Source organism: Pinus tabuliformis, chromosome 5_2, assembly GCF_031772625.1.
Source record: "Pinus tabuliformis cultivar Carrire ecotype Pingquan chromosome 5_2, CPIR1, whole genome shotgun sequence".
Lineage (NCBI taxonomy): Eukaryota > Viridiplantae > Streptophyta > Pinopsida > Pinales > Pinaceae > Pinus > Pinus tabuliformis.
The window spans coordinates 391,300,736-391,318,062 of record NC_142306.1 but is presented as its reverse complement, the minus strand read 5'-3'; positions in this window follow the sequence as shown (position 1 = coordinate 391,318,062).

Here is a 17,327-nt window from a genome sequence, read left to right as displayed (position 1 = left end):
CTTGGAAGCTTTCATTTCAACCCAATTTTCCAAAGGTCATGTTTCCTTTATCTTGTAGTCCCGAAACTCTTCTATAAACTTGTATTATCTATCAACTCTACTTGAGCATCTGGTGCCAAATCCTCTATAAAAGGTAGGACATATTCCTCTTTCTGATTTAGCATGGAAGACTTATAGATTTTTGAATTCTCTACATTTGCCACCGAGTAAATGCACATGTATGGTGGTAGATAGAGTCTATATGCATTATCTCCCACCTTCTTTATTATTTCAAGGGGACCATATCACAAAGCCTTGATTTTCTTACTAGGACTTCTAGCCTCTCCTTATTCATATGTAAATGTACTATGTCTCCCACCTTGAATGACTTCTGTATTTTGTGTTCATCAATGCCTTGTATTTTTTCTATGACTTTTGCAGTCTCCTATACTTGTATATGATTTTATTTGTTCTTTTCAACCATTTTTCTTGCCCTTAAGGCATCCCATGTAAGAACCCCCCTCACTCCTTCTTGTCCATATGAAATATCCAAAGGTGAAGGTGATAAATATCCAAAACAAGTTTCAAATGGGGACTTACCAGTAGAAGTGTGGACTTATTTATTATGAGTGTTGTATATATACCAAATTTTCTTCCCAAGTCTTCATATGCTTCCGATTGTAACCCCTCAAAATCTGCATCGAAGTCTTGTTGACTACTTTTGTTTGCCCATCTATCTGTGAATGGAATGTTGTAGATCTCTTTAACTTCATGCCCATCCTCTCCCATAATGTAGTCCAGAATGCATTGAGAAATCTTGTGTCCTTGTCTGAAATGATGCTCCTTGGTATCCCAAAGTGCACCCATACTTGTCCAAAGAATAAGTTCGTTGTTTTTTTCTCATTGATGTTCTTTTTATAGGGCATTACAACATACATCTTGTTGAACTTGTCAACTACCACAGACAAGTAGTCATGTCTCTCCTTGGTGGCTGGTAAACCTCCCACAAAGTCCATGGAAATGCTTCCCCAAGGCCGAGTGGGTACAAATAAGGGATGATATAGTCTCTGTTTCTTGTTTCTAGGCTTGCTGATACAACAAAGCATGCATCCTCTTATGAACCTTGCTACCTCTTCTTGCATCATGGGTTAATATACATACCTCTACAAGTTGGCCATTATCTTCCCTATAACCTTGGAGGTGTGAGTCTCTTTGATTCGCTGTAGTTATTCACCTTTAGGAACACATAACTTATTTAATATGTAGAGTAACCCATTTTGGAGATGGTGGTCAACTATGTTGTCACCATCGTGCAAGTGACTCTGGCTCTGCAATTGTTAAAACACCCCCTTGAAGTCTTCATCCTCTATATATGCCTCTTTGTATGCATCATGGGTGAAAGGTTCCATGTGCATAAGAGTTCCCAAAGATGCAACCTTTGATGTGAGTGGCCTTGAAAGCATGTCGACCAACTTGTTTTTGATGCCCTTCTTATTCTTGATCACTAAATAAAATTATTGCAGAAACACCACCCACTTGTAATGCTTGGTTTGTTGTAGCTTACTCTGGGCCTACAAGTATTATAGTGGCTGGTGATTTGTGTGGATTACTGTCTCATTTCATATTAGATAGTGTTTCCACTTCTTAATAGCTTGTATTAGGGCATAAAACTCATTGTCATAAGTAAGGTAGTTAAGAGCCACCCCATGAAATACTTCATGATGGTAGCATACATGCCTTCCTCTTTGCATCATGACTGTTCTCATAACATACCCACTCGCATCTACCTACACTTTGAAGGGTTGTTGCAAGTTTGGTAACACTAAAACTAGTGTTTGACTAATATTTTTCTTTAACTCCTCTAAGGCCCTATGCTAACCCTTTCCACACTAGAAACTTTTGCCACTTGTTGTCATGGCGTGGAGTGATGTTGTTACTGTTGAAAATAAGGCTATGAATTTCCTTAGGTACTATGCTTCCCCAACGAAACTCCTAACTTTAGAAACAATAGTAGGAACCGACCACTACATGATGGCCTCCATCTTGGCATAATCTATTTTCAACTCTCCTCCACTTATAACATATCTGCGATACAACACTTTTTGAGATTTGCTAGTAGTTAGTGTTTCTTTAATGTCTCTAGCACCTGCATCAAATGTGAGATGCACTCCTCCCAAGCAACACTCTATACAAGTATATCATCCAAATAAACAATAACAAATGAATCTATAAAAGGGCACAATATATCATTCATTAACCTCATGAATGTAGCTGGTGCATTGCATAAGCCAAATGATATGACTAACCACTCATACAAACCTTGCTTGGTTTTCAAAGCAATCTTCTAGGTATCTTCTTCTCTGACCCAAACTTGGTGATATCCTCACTCTATGTCCAGTTTGGTGAAGTATTTGGCTTTGCTGCAACTAATCCAACATATCATTTATCCTGAGTAGGGGTCACCCATTCTTGAGCATAATTTTGTTTAACATCTTGTAATCAATGCACATCTGCGAAGTCCCATCCTTCTTAGGAACAATTATAATGATTGACCTACATGGTGAGCTACTTGGTCAAATAACACCTTGTTCCAATAGCTGTTACAACTGCTTCTTTAGCTTGTTTGCCTCTATAATGGATTGCATGTATGGCTCAATTTTGAAAATGGAGAGTCTAGCAACAACTGGATCTCATGGTCCACTTCCCTCTTGGGTGGTAGCCCTTTAGGCTCCTTGAACACATCCCTATGTTAGGGTTCTATAATATAGGGATCAAAGTGTGTTTGTTTGACTATTCATTTTGGGTGTCTGTTTGCAAGATTTAGTCTATGAATTCACCAAGTATCATAGTCTAAGAGGTCTTTGTACAAAAGAGTCAAATTGGTCAAGTCATTGTAAATATGTGTGTCAAAGGAGGTCTATTAGTCTTGATTTGAATTGTAAGGTCCATGAGGGGTCATCATTTGAAATTAGTAATCATGGGGAAACAATGTCATTATGGGAATAAATTGGGGTCATTGTCATAAGAGTCATATTAGAGTCATGTCAGTTAGGTTTAAAGAATAGTTAGTGGTAAGTGACATCAACAAATGTACAACAGTCATCATCGAATTTGGCATAATGATATTTTTGCTGCGCTCAACTTTTTGATCTTCCTAAAGTACCATTATTGCCAAAGGAGGAACAAATTTCTCTACAAAGCTATCAAATTGCATGCAAATTCATCCTTCAACCTTTAGAGTTCGTAGACATTTCATCTCTAGGGGCTTGAAAAATATCAGTTTTGTCGCTATGCATAGGCTGTAGGGGAACGCTGCACCTCAGCTCAAAGGATCAATTCTCCTCATCAAACGCGGGTTTCAGGTGTGTGTGTTGATTTGGGGGTTTTAATTTGTCAAATTTGAAATCATTTGCCCATTTCCAACTAAAAAACTGAGTTTGAAACCTTGGATTTCTTACTTATAGAGTGATGTGCATGCACACACACAGAGTCACCCCATTTTCATCCTATTCGATCGACTAAATCATCTCTGAACCCCGTATTTTTTGTATGAGTATGATTGTTTAAAATTATAAGAATTTTTGGTATCCTTTGGAGCGTAGTTCATTGTTGTTTCTGGGTCTTTTTCCTTCCATTTCCTTAACGCTGCGCATAGCAGGTGCTGTGCACAAAAACAATGATTTTTTCCACCTATCCACTTGCCTTGAAATCATGAAATGTTCAGTGTTTCAACCTTACATGAATTAAGTTGAAATTATCATAGGTCTTGGAGAGTTTGGAAGCGTCTTGAGCCTGTCCTTTGGCTAATAGAAGTGTCTTTTCTCTCTATCACTGCGTTGGGGAACTACGCACGGGCCAAAACAGAGCATCTTCATCTCTTTCATTACCAGTCAGAAATTGTGGTCTCTCTGTATTGTTTTAGTCATTTAGGGTTTGAAAATCATTTTCAACTCTATCTTGAAGTCCCAACCTTGATAAACCATCAAACCCTAGCCCAAGTTTTGTATCTTTAGAGTCTTGTTTTTAGCAATGGCAACTCCAGAGAAGAAGAGGAAGACAAAGGGAGGAGAGATTGTGAGGTTTGAACCACAAGATCTCTCACTTATCAACTCAGACCCTGCCATCAGGGCAACCTTTGAGCAAATAGGTTGTGTCAGATTCTGTGAAAAGATACAGGGGTATAATGTGGAGGTGACCAAAGAATTTGCCCTAAATTTTGATGGAGATGAAGTAAAAGTTGGTGAATTGAAATTCATTGTGTCAGAAGCCACCATAGCATCAGCCACAAAAATACCTTTGGAGGGGGGGAATGGTTCAAAGGAATGCCTTTGGAGTTGGAGCATTATAAGGATTTCATGAAACCAGAGTATAAAAACCAGGAGTTTGGTGTTGTAGTGCCTAGTGACTATTTATTGGAACATTATAGCAGGCTTCTCAAGGTAATTCAGAGGTACTTCACGTGTGAAGGAAGATTCACCAGGGTCTATCAATATCACTTCAGGCTCCTCATGCATTTCTCAGGTAAAAAGACCCTAAATCTACCCTTTTTCCTCTTTAGGAGTTTAGGCAAGATGGCTGAGAGAGTAAGAATGAAGAAGGGCATGGTTGACTCAAGATTATTTCATTTTTCACTGATAAAATTGTTGGTATTAGAAGAGCTGCAGAAAAAGAGACAGGTATGGCAAGATTTTCTAACCTCATCCAAGTTTACAGTGCAATTTGTTGGAAGTCCATCAAGCCACAAGGATACTCCTTCATCCACCACTAAGACTACTTATTCACCCCTAAAGAGTTCTATCAAGAAAATATATCCATCAATAGTTGAGCAATCACTGAAGAAAAAGGGCAAAAAACTACAGTTCTCACTAGAGGTAGTGGAGATTCTAGTGCCAAGAAAGCCACTCACAAAGGCAGCTGCCAAAAGGTTACCATTGGAGAAGCCACTGAAGAACTTGTTGAGCCTAAGGAAATTCAAGCACAAACAAGTTCTATGGATGAGAAAGACAAGCAAGTTAAGGAGTTAGAGAAATAGTTAAGAGAAGCTCACTTAGTTATAGCCCAACTACAACAAGAAAATAGGCAACTAAAGAAGACCATCTTAGGAAAAACAACTCAATCTAGTGAAGACCTGCCTATGGTTGAAGCCACACCAGCTGTTGTCAAATCCAAGGGAAAAGGAAAGGTAATCAAGGAAGAGGTTAAGAAGGCAGAGATACCAACAACCAGGGTTACAAGATCCTCATCTAAAAAGTTACAAATCCAAGAAGGGAAGAAAGTGCAAGAGGAGAAGGAGGATGAAGGGAAGTTCACCTTCATGAGAATGAAGAAGAAATTAAAAGAGGCCCGAGATGAAATTGCTAAGCTCAAGCAACAAGATGAAGAGGCCAAGCATAGATGGAGTGATCTTATGGACATCTATCATCTAGCCATGGATGATGCCAAATACATGTTGAGCAGATCCCTTCCTCTACACAAGAAATTAAAGAACATCTACAGGAAGCATTGGACATTGAAGAAGCAATTCAGAAAAATGAAGGAAGATATTTAGCAGGCTTAGCAGAGACTTCAAGATAAATATAGAGGAGAGCTAGATTTGTTGTTTGAGGCAGTTGAAGCAAAGAAATCAAGTGAAAAGACGAGTTGACAACTGTTACCCACAAATGCTGTGCACAAGGTGAGCAATGATATTATGGTTTCTTGAAAAGGGACTTTTTTGGCATTTACAGGTCATGGACACCTTCATCACAGTCAACAAGTCATCCACCAACAAATTTTGACAAATGTGCAACCATCTATGCAGTCAGAGAGAGAACACACTTTTGCTACGCACAGATACAATCAACTTTTTGGACAATTTTTTTTTTTTTTTTTTTTACCTCAGTGGTGGCAAAGGAAGGATTTTATCATGTCTTTATTTATGTTTTATTATGTAAACACTTCACTCATCATATTTTGTATAAGTTCGATGTATTAGGTGTGTAGGCAAGATTATAAGTAATAGTCAAAGATACTTTCCTAGTTTCCAGAATAGTGGTTTTTCTTTCCTATCTTTATGAAATCAGTTCCATCTATTGGGGAATAGGTGGATTTCGACCTCCTTTGATCTAGAAACAATATTTTTATATATAGGAGATGATTTTGAATGTAAAGGTTTTGTTGGTTGAGTTTAGAGAGAAGACTTTTTGAGCACTGTAATTTTGAAGAGTTTTTGCCAGTGAATGAATGGAATAGCAGGTGATTTGCAGGGATTCTTGTGTCAGAATTTTGGTGGCTTGTGCTCCTTTGACTTGTGAGTTATCTTATGTGTTTTTCATCCCTTTAATGTGCATCTTTATTGCTTGGAAAAAACTAGATGATTGATTCAGAATTCATCCTTAATGATGCTTTGATTAGTTTGCCAAGTTATTAATGTTTTCAGCTTTAAGAAAAACATTTTAGAATTCATCTATTGTTTGATGCTTTAATGTGCTTGTTATTCACTTTTTCTTCCTCCACCTTCCACAACAATTTAATCTAAAACACCCATCAAAGTTGCCTACCTCGCCCCTATGGAGAAACCCTCTATTTTCCCATCATCTCACTGGATAGAATCAGATTTTGATCATGACTCCATGTCCAATGGTTTCCCTACTTATCTCATCAACAAATCTCTAAAATCAAAACCTTTTGAGCTTATTACCTAGCCTAATATCCCATTTATTCAGTAAACTAAGTGAGAGAGCCCTCTCCAGGCTAGAAGGGCTAGATTCTAGCCTAAAGTAGTTTGTGGTTACATTTGCAATTTTCCTCATCAACGTAGGAAAACTACAAAGTGCTAACACATGTGGGTGATGATTCTGACACTATATTAGCTAGATCACCAGATTCGTCCAAAAGCCCTCTCGAATTGCGAATCCATCGAATCTGACATGATTCGCTACGGATTCGTGTCCAAACTTTATGACACGTCGTGTCCCTTTATGACATGTCGTGTCCTAGAAGGTGTCACGATTTGGCACAGCGTGTCGCGATTTTAAGAACGTGTCCTGTTTCTGGGACTCGTTTCCAGCGCGGGTTAAAAGGGCGTGTTTGCTCGTTGACAGGTTCATTTTGCAAGTGATTTGGCAAGTGATTGTGCTGTTGCAGCAAGGAGCAGACTCTCAGCAAGGAGAATCGACCACCAAACGTCCACAGTCCACCAGGTAAGTAGTCCACCAGATAAAAGAGGTAGCGTGTATTGAATGGAATTGAGATTCAAATTAGTGGAAGATTTATATTCTTCTTTGGTAAAACTTTATTTCATGCCACCGGAAACCTTAGCGTGCTTCAGCTTGTTGAATCCTACCTACGTAACCTAGTAAACCTACCTATTACGCTGCAGTTCTTGAAGGATGTACCTATTACGCTACAGCCTGAGCCTACCTATTACGTAACTTATAGTTATAACTTTGTTACAGGTTCATAGATTCTGGTATTACTCATACCGTGCAGAAATTTAAGGTGCACATAATCATAAGGAATAGACTTCCGTTAGACGGTGGAAATATGATAAGGAATAGACTTCCGTTAAAAGTTAAAACTGTTGCAGTCAACACATCTCTCTCACTCCTTTACAACATATCTTAGTGCAGTTTATAACACAAGTGGTTATGGTGGATCAACCATATTGATATAACCCTAGCCTCAACATTCAAATGTTACCTTAAATTGGTCACATCCCAAATTTATTTAGTGAACATATTATTTAATATTAAGTTATAAGCATTCTTGTGGTACTGTGTATAATACATTGAAATAAATACAAGAAGAGCACCTACAGCAGTGTGTTTATAAACTGTTTGATGAAATGTGCCACTGAAAACTCAGTTGCACATCATCTATGCAATAAATTGGTAACAAATTACAATTCAAATTAGTGTTGAAGGTTGGAGAAACCGTGGAAGTGGAAGCTATTTTAGTTTCACAGTTCACTAGAGGATGACTTAAATGAGGAATCTATTTAATAATTTAATTATAATTTAAATTTATGTGTATTGTAAATTTGTAACCTTGAATTTATGTGTAATAGTGTGTTGTCTCTCTTCTAAGACTGACATTTTAGTAATTTGTTCATTTTTTTTTTCATTTTTAAATTTTTTACAGCAGTTTGTTCATTTTTTTTACAAGTTGAGGTAACAGTGTTCATGGCTCAATCAAAGGCAGCAGTTAGGGGGCAAAGGAAGGGTAAGAATGTCATGGGTAGAGATGCCCCTCCTCCCCCAATATCATCAGAGTCTGCTGCAAGTAATGTTGAGGGAAGAGGACTTAAAGACAATGATAAATATCCATTGTGGAAATATGTCACAAGAGAGGATGGGCCAAACAACAAGGGAAAGGGAGGAGGCAATGTGCAATGGAAATGCAACTTTTGTAACATTTCTTTCAAAAGCACATATTACCGTGTGAAATCACATTTGTTGGCTTTACCTAGTTGTGGGATTGGATCTTGTAGAGCTATTACTTCACAAAAGAGAAAAGAATTGGAAAATGAGGCCAATGTTGGTATGGAACATGTGGCACTGGCTTCAAAATAAAAAACACCCAAGAATGAAGACCCCCTTCCATTTTTGAGGAAAGCCACCACCAAATTTCCATTTGAGAGTTCTACTTCTACTGGGGGACAAGCATTAAAAAGAAGATCACTTGGTCCAATGGACAAGATTTTCCAAAAAGAGAGACGGGAAGAGCTTGATCTCACCATTGCCTTCTTCTTCTATCAAAACTTCATATCATTTAATGTTGCACGTTCACCTTTATTTGTTGAGATGTGCCGAGCTCTAACTCAAGGGCCTCCAGCAAGGTATGTGCCTCCTGGGTCAGAGAAGCTGAGAACTACATTGTTGACGAAGGCAAAAAAAGAGGTGCAAAAAATGCTTGAGCCTATTATGGCAACATAGCCAACATCTGGGGTTAGCATTGTTTCTGATGGATGGACAGATCCAGCACGACACCCAATCATAAACTTCATGGTGTCTTCCTTGAATGGTCCAGTTTTCATGAAAGCAGTGGATACACTTGGTGAATACAAGGATGCACAATTTATGGGTGAGTTATTTATTAAAGTTGTTGAAGATGTAGGAGTTGAATCTTGTGTGCAAATCATTACAGATAATGCACCTGTTCGCAAGGCTGCTGGCATGATTGTGGAAGCTAAATATCCACAAGTGTTTTGGACACCTTACATTGTCCATTCATTGAACTTAGCATTGAAATCCATTGCTTTTGATGTGCTTTGGATTGGAATCATTATTGAGGATGCAAGACATATCTGTAACTTTGTGCAAAATCATACAAATGCCCTCACTATCTATAAGGAGTACAACAACCTATCATTGTTGAAGATTGCTGATACATGGTTTGCATCTTCATTCATGATGTTGAAGAGGTTGAGGGAGGTCAAGACTGCTCTTGGGTCCATGGTTATTTCTGAGTTTTGGTCTTTTTGGAGAAAGACAGATCAGGCAGCCTCTAAAAGAGTGAAGGACACAATACTAGATGATGCTTGGTGGGAGAGGGTAGATCTAATTATTCGGATCATGGACCCTATCATCTCTTTGCTTCGAGTTGCAGATACAGACAAACCCATCTTAGGAGAGGTTTATGAGGGATGTGATTCCATGATTGAGTCTGTGAGGAGCATTATTCTACAGAGTGAGTGCCCCCAGTATGAGACATCACCAGAGGCCTTCTGCGATACCATACATGATATTCTTGTCAGCAGATGGGACAAGAATTATACACCTTTACATTGTTTGGCTCACTCATTGAACCCCAAATACTACAGCCATGAGTGGCTGAATGGTGGACCTTCCCGCAGATTCCCTCCTCACATGGATGGTGAAATCTCGCAGGGGAGTAAAGAGGCATTGAGGCGGATTTATCAGGATAATGCATTGCTTGCTGAGGTGGATGATGCCTTTGCAGAGTTTTCCACTGGCACTGGTCGATTTGGAGGTTATGATGTGATTAGAGACAGGGGGGTTAAGAAGCCCTATTCTTGGTGGGCAAATCATGGGGCAACAAGCCCTCCTCTTCAACAGTTAGCCATGAGGCTCCTCTCTCAGGTGACTTCATCCTCTTGTTGCGAGAGGAATTGGAGCACATATGGGAATTTGCATAATGTGAAGAAGAGTAGGCTTGAGCAGTCCAGGGTAGAGACAATGGTGTGTGTGCACACCAACCTTCGTCTTATTTACAGGCAGAGGGAAGAGTGGTTGAGGGGAAAGACAAAGATGTGGGATGTCTTTCCTGATGATATGGGTCTGGACACCACTGTTGAGTTGGCATTGGCCAACATGGATCTCAGTGATCCAGTGCTAGAGCCTGTTAGATTTGATGACTTAGAGGGGTCAACCTCCATACCAGCAGATGCAGAGGCGACTATGGATATAGGGAAGGAGGAGGATGTAGAGGAGAGCAGTGGGGACCATGATGATGGGAACAATTATGCTGATTCTGATGCTGATTGATGCCTTGAGGCTTGTATACCTGTAGGCTGTAGTTGTTTTATATTTTATATTTCTATTTTCCATTGGCATTGCACCAACACTACCTATGTAACACATTTTGATTTGATGACTTAATGAGAAAACTACAGTTGTCAGTGTGTTTATCTTACTATCTTGTAGTTGTAAGTTGTCTTTCAGTTATGAATTATGAATCATGATTTAAATTTGTAATAGATTTATCATGTATGTGACCAGTACCACTGACATTTATTTGAATTTTGTATGTACTTTGCATGCTAATAGCTATAGATGAAGATCTATGTTTGAAATTAATAAATTTGTACCATTAATTAAAATTTGTGTAAGAAATATGATAATATATATATATATATATATATTAATAAAATAGTATATAATGTGTCCTAACGTGTCCTGTTCCGGGGGGTCAGCGTGTCCCGAATCCGACACCACGAATCCCGAATCCTACGTGTCCCGAATCCCTGTGTCTGGTGACTTAGTATATTAGTGATAAAACACACCCCTTTCAAGCCTCCTTTCGCCAAAAATGCAAAACATTCATCTCTAGACCAAAAACCCTAACCCTAATGCTTTGTCAATAGTGCAACAAACTTTTGGTTGATGTCTGGAGCGTATGAAAAGGTGAAGAATGAACTTGGTGGATGTTTCTGAAAGCCAAGCATGTCCTTTTAATCCTCCACATGGTCTAGAGTCTTCTTTAGTTACAATGATGCCCCACTTTAAAAAACTCAACACCACTTGCGATGATGAGGTATGATCTTGTAAATAACATGACAACTGACTCATGACAAGACACTCATGACCAAACACGTTACACCACTTATTTCTCCAAATGAAGTTTAGACTTGATCTTTATAATATCATGGATAAACTTCACAAAATGACCTAAATACATAGAAAAACCAAACTAATAGTGATTACTATGACTATAGGGTGCTAACATTGGCTCCAGTGGGGATGTCATCCTCCCTGTGAGGTGGAAAACTACGGAGTGATAACACATGTGGGTGATGATGTTGACACTATATTAGTGATAACACACACCCCTTTCAAGCCTCCTTTCTCCAAAATTACAAAACATTCATCTCTAGACCAAAAATCCTAACCCTAATGCTTTGTCAATAGTGCAACAAACTTCTGGTTGATGTATGGAGCGTCTGAAAAGGTGAAGAATGAACTTGGTGGATGTTTTTGAAATCCAAGCATGTCCTTTTAATCCTCCACATGGTCTAGAGTCTTCTTTAGTTACAATGATGCCCCACTTTCAAAAACACAACACCACTTGCAATGATGAGGTATGATCTTGTAAATAACATGACCACTGACTCATGACACCTCACTCATGACAAGGCACTCGTGAACAAACACCACTTATTTCTCCAAATGACGTTTTAGACATGATCTTTATAAGGTCATGAATAAACTTCACAAAATGACCTAAATACATAGAAAAACGAAACTAATAGTGATTACTATGACTAAATGATACTAACATTGACTCCAATGGGGATGGCATCCTCCTTGTGAGGTGCCAAGAACACCGTAGACCATGTGCTTGACCATTTGGTTGATGCCAAACCTGCAACATGCTTTTCCCTAAAACCAAACTAGTAATCTATTCCAATCCTCAAACTGAACCAAATCCATTCTTCAAACTGAAACCTGAACTGTACACTGAAAACTGAAAACTCTGCTGCAAATTGAATCTAAAAAGAATGCTCAAAGTGTTGAGCTTATTCATCACACCTACTCACTCTAATCTGCTGAAATGACTGCAATATCAAGTAATAAAAAATTTCCAATGCAACTAGTCAAGCAAATGGCTACTTAACTGAAGCTTGCATTCAACTTCTCCAGGCAGAAAAATAAACTCAGAAAATGGAAACTCAAACTTCCCACTGAAAACCTCTTCATAATCCATAAATACAACAACGTTCTCATGTTCTAATGACTGCAACAACCTACCAAAAGGGTCATAGAAATCATGAAGGGATTGCTTATCTGTTTGTTGATCATCGAGTAAGGATTGTTTTTCATGATTTGCTACTAGCTGCTTTGTTTCTGATTCAACAATCTTTAGACCATCCTTGAATGAGAAAGGAGCAAATTGTTCATCTCTCTTATCATGCAATTCAGGGAGAAACTCTGTACATTTTCGAATAATAGCCATGACATGTGTTTGAGGATCATCTAAACACAATCTTTCATGTACTTCAACAAGAGTATCACCCTGATCTTCAAAGGAATCAAAAAGAAGAACTATGTCCTCGCTGTCTTCCTATATTTCACACTGAAAAGTATCATATACAACTTCAAAAATATACCTTTGATAAACCTCTTCTTGATAAACTTCAACTCAAAAATAATCTCATTTTGGCTGTCCAAAGGACCTAGAACACCATTTTCTTTTTCATATCTTCTTTTAAGCTCTAAATCACAGTTGTCATATGCAGGTATCAATTCTTCATTGAATCTAATCTGATTGTTTATTGGAGTAAATGACTCAGGAAAAGATTGGAGAATTCCAAAATCTGATGACTTATCCAAATCACTGTTTTCATTCTTTAAAGCTTCTAAGGACTGTAGAGTTTCATCATCATTCTCAAGGACAAAAGTATGAGTTTGAACATCAAAATTCTGATCTATAATAAAAGGAGAAATTGTATTCTGCTGAAGATTGTCCTGAATGTCATGGAAGCTAGCTCCTACTATTATGCTTTCCTGATGAGAAGATAGTTCAGACAGGGTTTCCTTGATTTCATTATCCATCAAATCCTCATCATCAATATCAATTCCCAAATGTTGTAGAAGACTGTCAAAATCTCCATAGAAGGTTTCAACCAACACTATAGAAGAGTAATTGTCTTTATAGTTCTTACAAAACACTGTGTAGAAGTCTTTAAGGGAATAAATGCTAGCAAGAGACAATCCTTCATACCAAGACCGTGCTTTTTCTTCTAAAGTTACCATAAACATCCTCATTAAACAGTCCTCATGAAAATCAACTCCTAATCTATGTATGTGCATATGAAATTTGATCAAATGAAAGGCAACATCATCTCCTTTTTCATCTTTGAATTTTGGCAAATATGATTGCCAATGTATGTGTTATCACCTAGAACTGCAGTCACATGTACATAAATTTTGTCCAAAAATTTCATTGTCAAAAATGGGTGTCAAATGGTTGTTGTCCTATGTTTACTACTTAGGGGTCATGTTTCTAAAGGATATTGATGTGAATCATTTTCAAATACCGTTAGTCATCCTCCATCATGATTGTATAAGACATGTCTTATCTTGTATACGTCACTGGTCCTTTCCGCATTTTCGCAGCGCAGTTTTATTGGTTGATTTTGCAGCGCAATGATGTTTTAGCCTTTTCGCAGCGCGTCAATATCCAGCCATTTCGCAGCGCATTTTGCTAATTTATAACTATCTGCGCTACGAAATCGCGGATTCGGGGATTTTGCAGCGCAGATTCTTAAAGTGTCATGTCTGGGGATGAGTCATTGTGTCCGTCCGGTTATTGTCAGTTGGCGTTATTTCCAAGCAATTATGAGCCATCACTCCACCAATAGGTTCATAGCCACGCACATAAAAATCATTCAAACGGTTTTGTCATGCATGGTTGTGTTATGATGTTTGTTAATGATGCATAAACTGACCCGCTTGGATGATAAGACAATTGAATTGCAAATGAGCCCGAGTTTCTTCTTCAAGAGAGCCTGATTGCAAGCGAGCCTGCGTTCTAAAATTTGAATTTGCCATTTGAGTTGAGGCTGGTGGTGTTTCTCTGTGCGAAAGATTTCAAAAGCGGAATGGAGAAGAAGGAGCATCGGTCTGGAAGATGTCAGAGGGCAGAGCCTGAAGGATTGGACCTTGCATTGAGAGATGAAGGTGTAAGAAAAGCTTTCAAAGATGCTGGTTGTTGGAGTTTCTGTGAAAAACTGAAGGGTGGCCACACTCAGGTAACAAAAGAGTCTGCCTTGAACTTTACAGGTTTAAATTCTAAAGTGTCTATGTTAGAATTCCAAATATCTCCAGAGGCTATTGCTAATGTAACTGAGATTCCGAGAGGAGGGCAGGAGTGGTTTAAAAACTTCAAATTTGATATGAACCCCTGCAAAGAGTTCTTGAAAGAAGCCTATGTGAATGAAGATCTAACCAAGGCTGTGCCTAGAAGTTATGTTAAGGAGCACTATGCCATGTTTCTTAACTGTATTCAAAAGTATTTAACCTGTGAGGGCAGATATAATAAGGTTTATTCCTATCATTTTAAGTTGTTGCTGCATTTTACGGGTAAAGCATCTATAGATATCCCATTTTACTTGTTTCGTAGCCTCAACAAGATGTGTGACAAAGTCCAATTGAGGAAGGATGATTGTGAGACATCATTATTTCACCATGGTCTAGTCAAACTGTTAGTGCTGGATGGTCTTCAAAAAATTGGTAGGGATTGGAATTCTTTCATCTATATGGCTGGTTTTCAGAGTAAGACAGGCCTCACCCCACAGCCGGTTAGAAAAAGAGAAGAATCAGTGGAGGAACCTACAATAGCTGAGCTTAGAAAGGAGGCTAAGGATAAAAAGAAAACCAGGTCTTAGTTGAAAAAACCAGTAAAGCCCTTGGTTATTAAAGAGACATCTCAGCCATCATTAAAAGAAAGGGTTAAGCACAAGAAAGATGCACCTGGATCAAGTGGGTCTGAAAAGGTATCAAGAGTAAAGACCAAGAGTCAATTAAGCAAAGAGAAGGGCAAATCAGTAGCTGTTGAGGAAAGTCCAATATCAAAGGCCAACTTAAGTGATTTGCTTGAGGCCATTGAGTTTGAGCAGGTAGAACCGGTGCATATTGAACCTATGCATATTGATTTGACTCAATCATCACCTGAGAGCACTAAGAAATCAAAAGCTTCGAAGAGACTAAGGTTTGATGAACCTAGTGAGGAGTTTATGTTCAAACCACGAAGACCGGTTACAAGGAAACAAGTTAGAGAAGCTGAGAAAGTGCATAAAGGAGAGATAGCTGTAAAGATGCCCAGAACAAAGGTAATTGAAGTATTGACCAAAACAGTGGAGGCAGTCAAGCATAAAGACAAGAACAGAAAGGTTATTATTACCCAAGGAGGAAATGTTATAGCCATAAAGAACCAAGCGGGAGCAGCAAAAGATGAAGTTGCCCAGGTGAAGAATGTTACTAAGGAGCTTGCAGTTAGATATGCCAACTATCGAAGCGCTGTGTTAAAAGGTAGCAAAAACCTAGTGGGTCAGGTAGATTCAGTGGCTGATGTGTATACATGGACGGTTCCAGCCCTCAAGCAAGCTAAACTCATCAGAAAAATGAACATGAGCCTGAGAGCTGAAAACAAAGCCTTAAAGAAGGAGGTTGCAAATTTGAAGATACAGCTAGGTCAACTAGCTCACTGATTTGAAGAAAAAGGTGCCATTCTTAGTTTTGGTCAATTTTGTTTAAGCTCCATTATTTTGAAGTCATCTAAGTCTCTGAAACCTGTAGAAGAAGTCTTAAGAGTCATAAGTTCAAGCAAAAGACGCCTTAATGCAAATATACTCTGTTTTAGTAAAAAACAGCAGTTTCGTAGCGCGCTACGAAACTGCTGTAGGTGCTGTTTTATGATGAAAACAAACAGTTTAATGATGAGATCAGCAAATTTTTGAAGGAAACGCCTAAGGAACATAAGGGAGACCACATGAGGCTATCCTAGCTATTCAGAGAATAACAAGTGTGCCTTTTTGAAAAGGTGAAATATTTTGTCTTTAGTGAAAGCTTTGATAAAGGTACTTTATTACCGGTTGTTAGGGTTCTGATAGGAGATGCATACAGAGATTTTGGGTTATACACCTGTTCAATCAACAAGGCTTCCAACACATTGGGGAATATGGTGATGCTCGTAGTTTTTGAGGAATTAAAGAGCTGGGAACATGTTACTTAATTTGTGAAGAATGATGGGAGACAAGGACCGGGAAAACAGGGGACTTATCTTGATGATTAATGAACCATCAACACATCCAGTATCCAAAGCCAGCTTGTTCATTGCATTCTCCTCTAAGCTATCTCGGCCAAAACAGAAAGAAGTCAGGTGTCAAGAATCAAGAAGGAATCATGCTACGAGGAGGACAGAATTTGAGTTTTGATTAAATTAGGACTCTTTGTAATTACAGTTCAGCACTTAATGTATTTAATGAATTAGTTAAACAATAGATAGGAGTAGTTAATAGCAGTCTTCGAGCTCCCCTCATGCTGGAGGAGGAAGCTCAAGGTGGTTAAGAATGTATCCCTATATATAGATCAGACTTGGATGTAATAGAGGTTGGATGTTTTTGGAGAAGACTGTTTTGGTTTATGTATAGCAGATTTCAGTAATGCAAATGACTGTTGTTTCTTCTCAGGATTCACAATAGATCTTATTGTTCAAATGTATGATGGTTTATTCTCTTTAATGTTCTTTTACAGTTTGGTTAATGCATAATCACTCAGAACTCATGAATCATGCTCTGACTTCCTGTATGCCTAGGCAAACTGTGTTTCATGTAAGTTATGTTTGAACATTAGATGTAAAGTGCACTGATTTCTATGAAAGGATAGTGTTATTGTTTACTGAGATATTAGTGACTCCATAAGCCCAATGGGAAGCAATTCTGTCCAGCCAGTACATTTTTCATGTGTCTTGTAAGAGTTAGCCATCTTGTTCAATATCAATAACCTATGAGAGAGCCCTCTCAGACTAAGGAGGCTAAGCCTTAGTTAAAAGCCTGGTTTGAAACAGTTACACAGAGTCTTGTTGATTAGCAGCCTTCAGTACCTGATTTTGTGATAACATTTTGG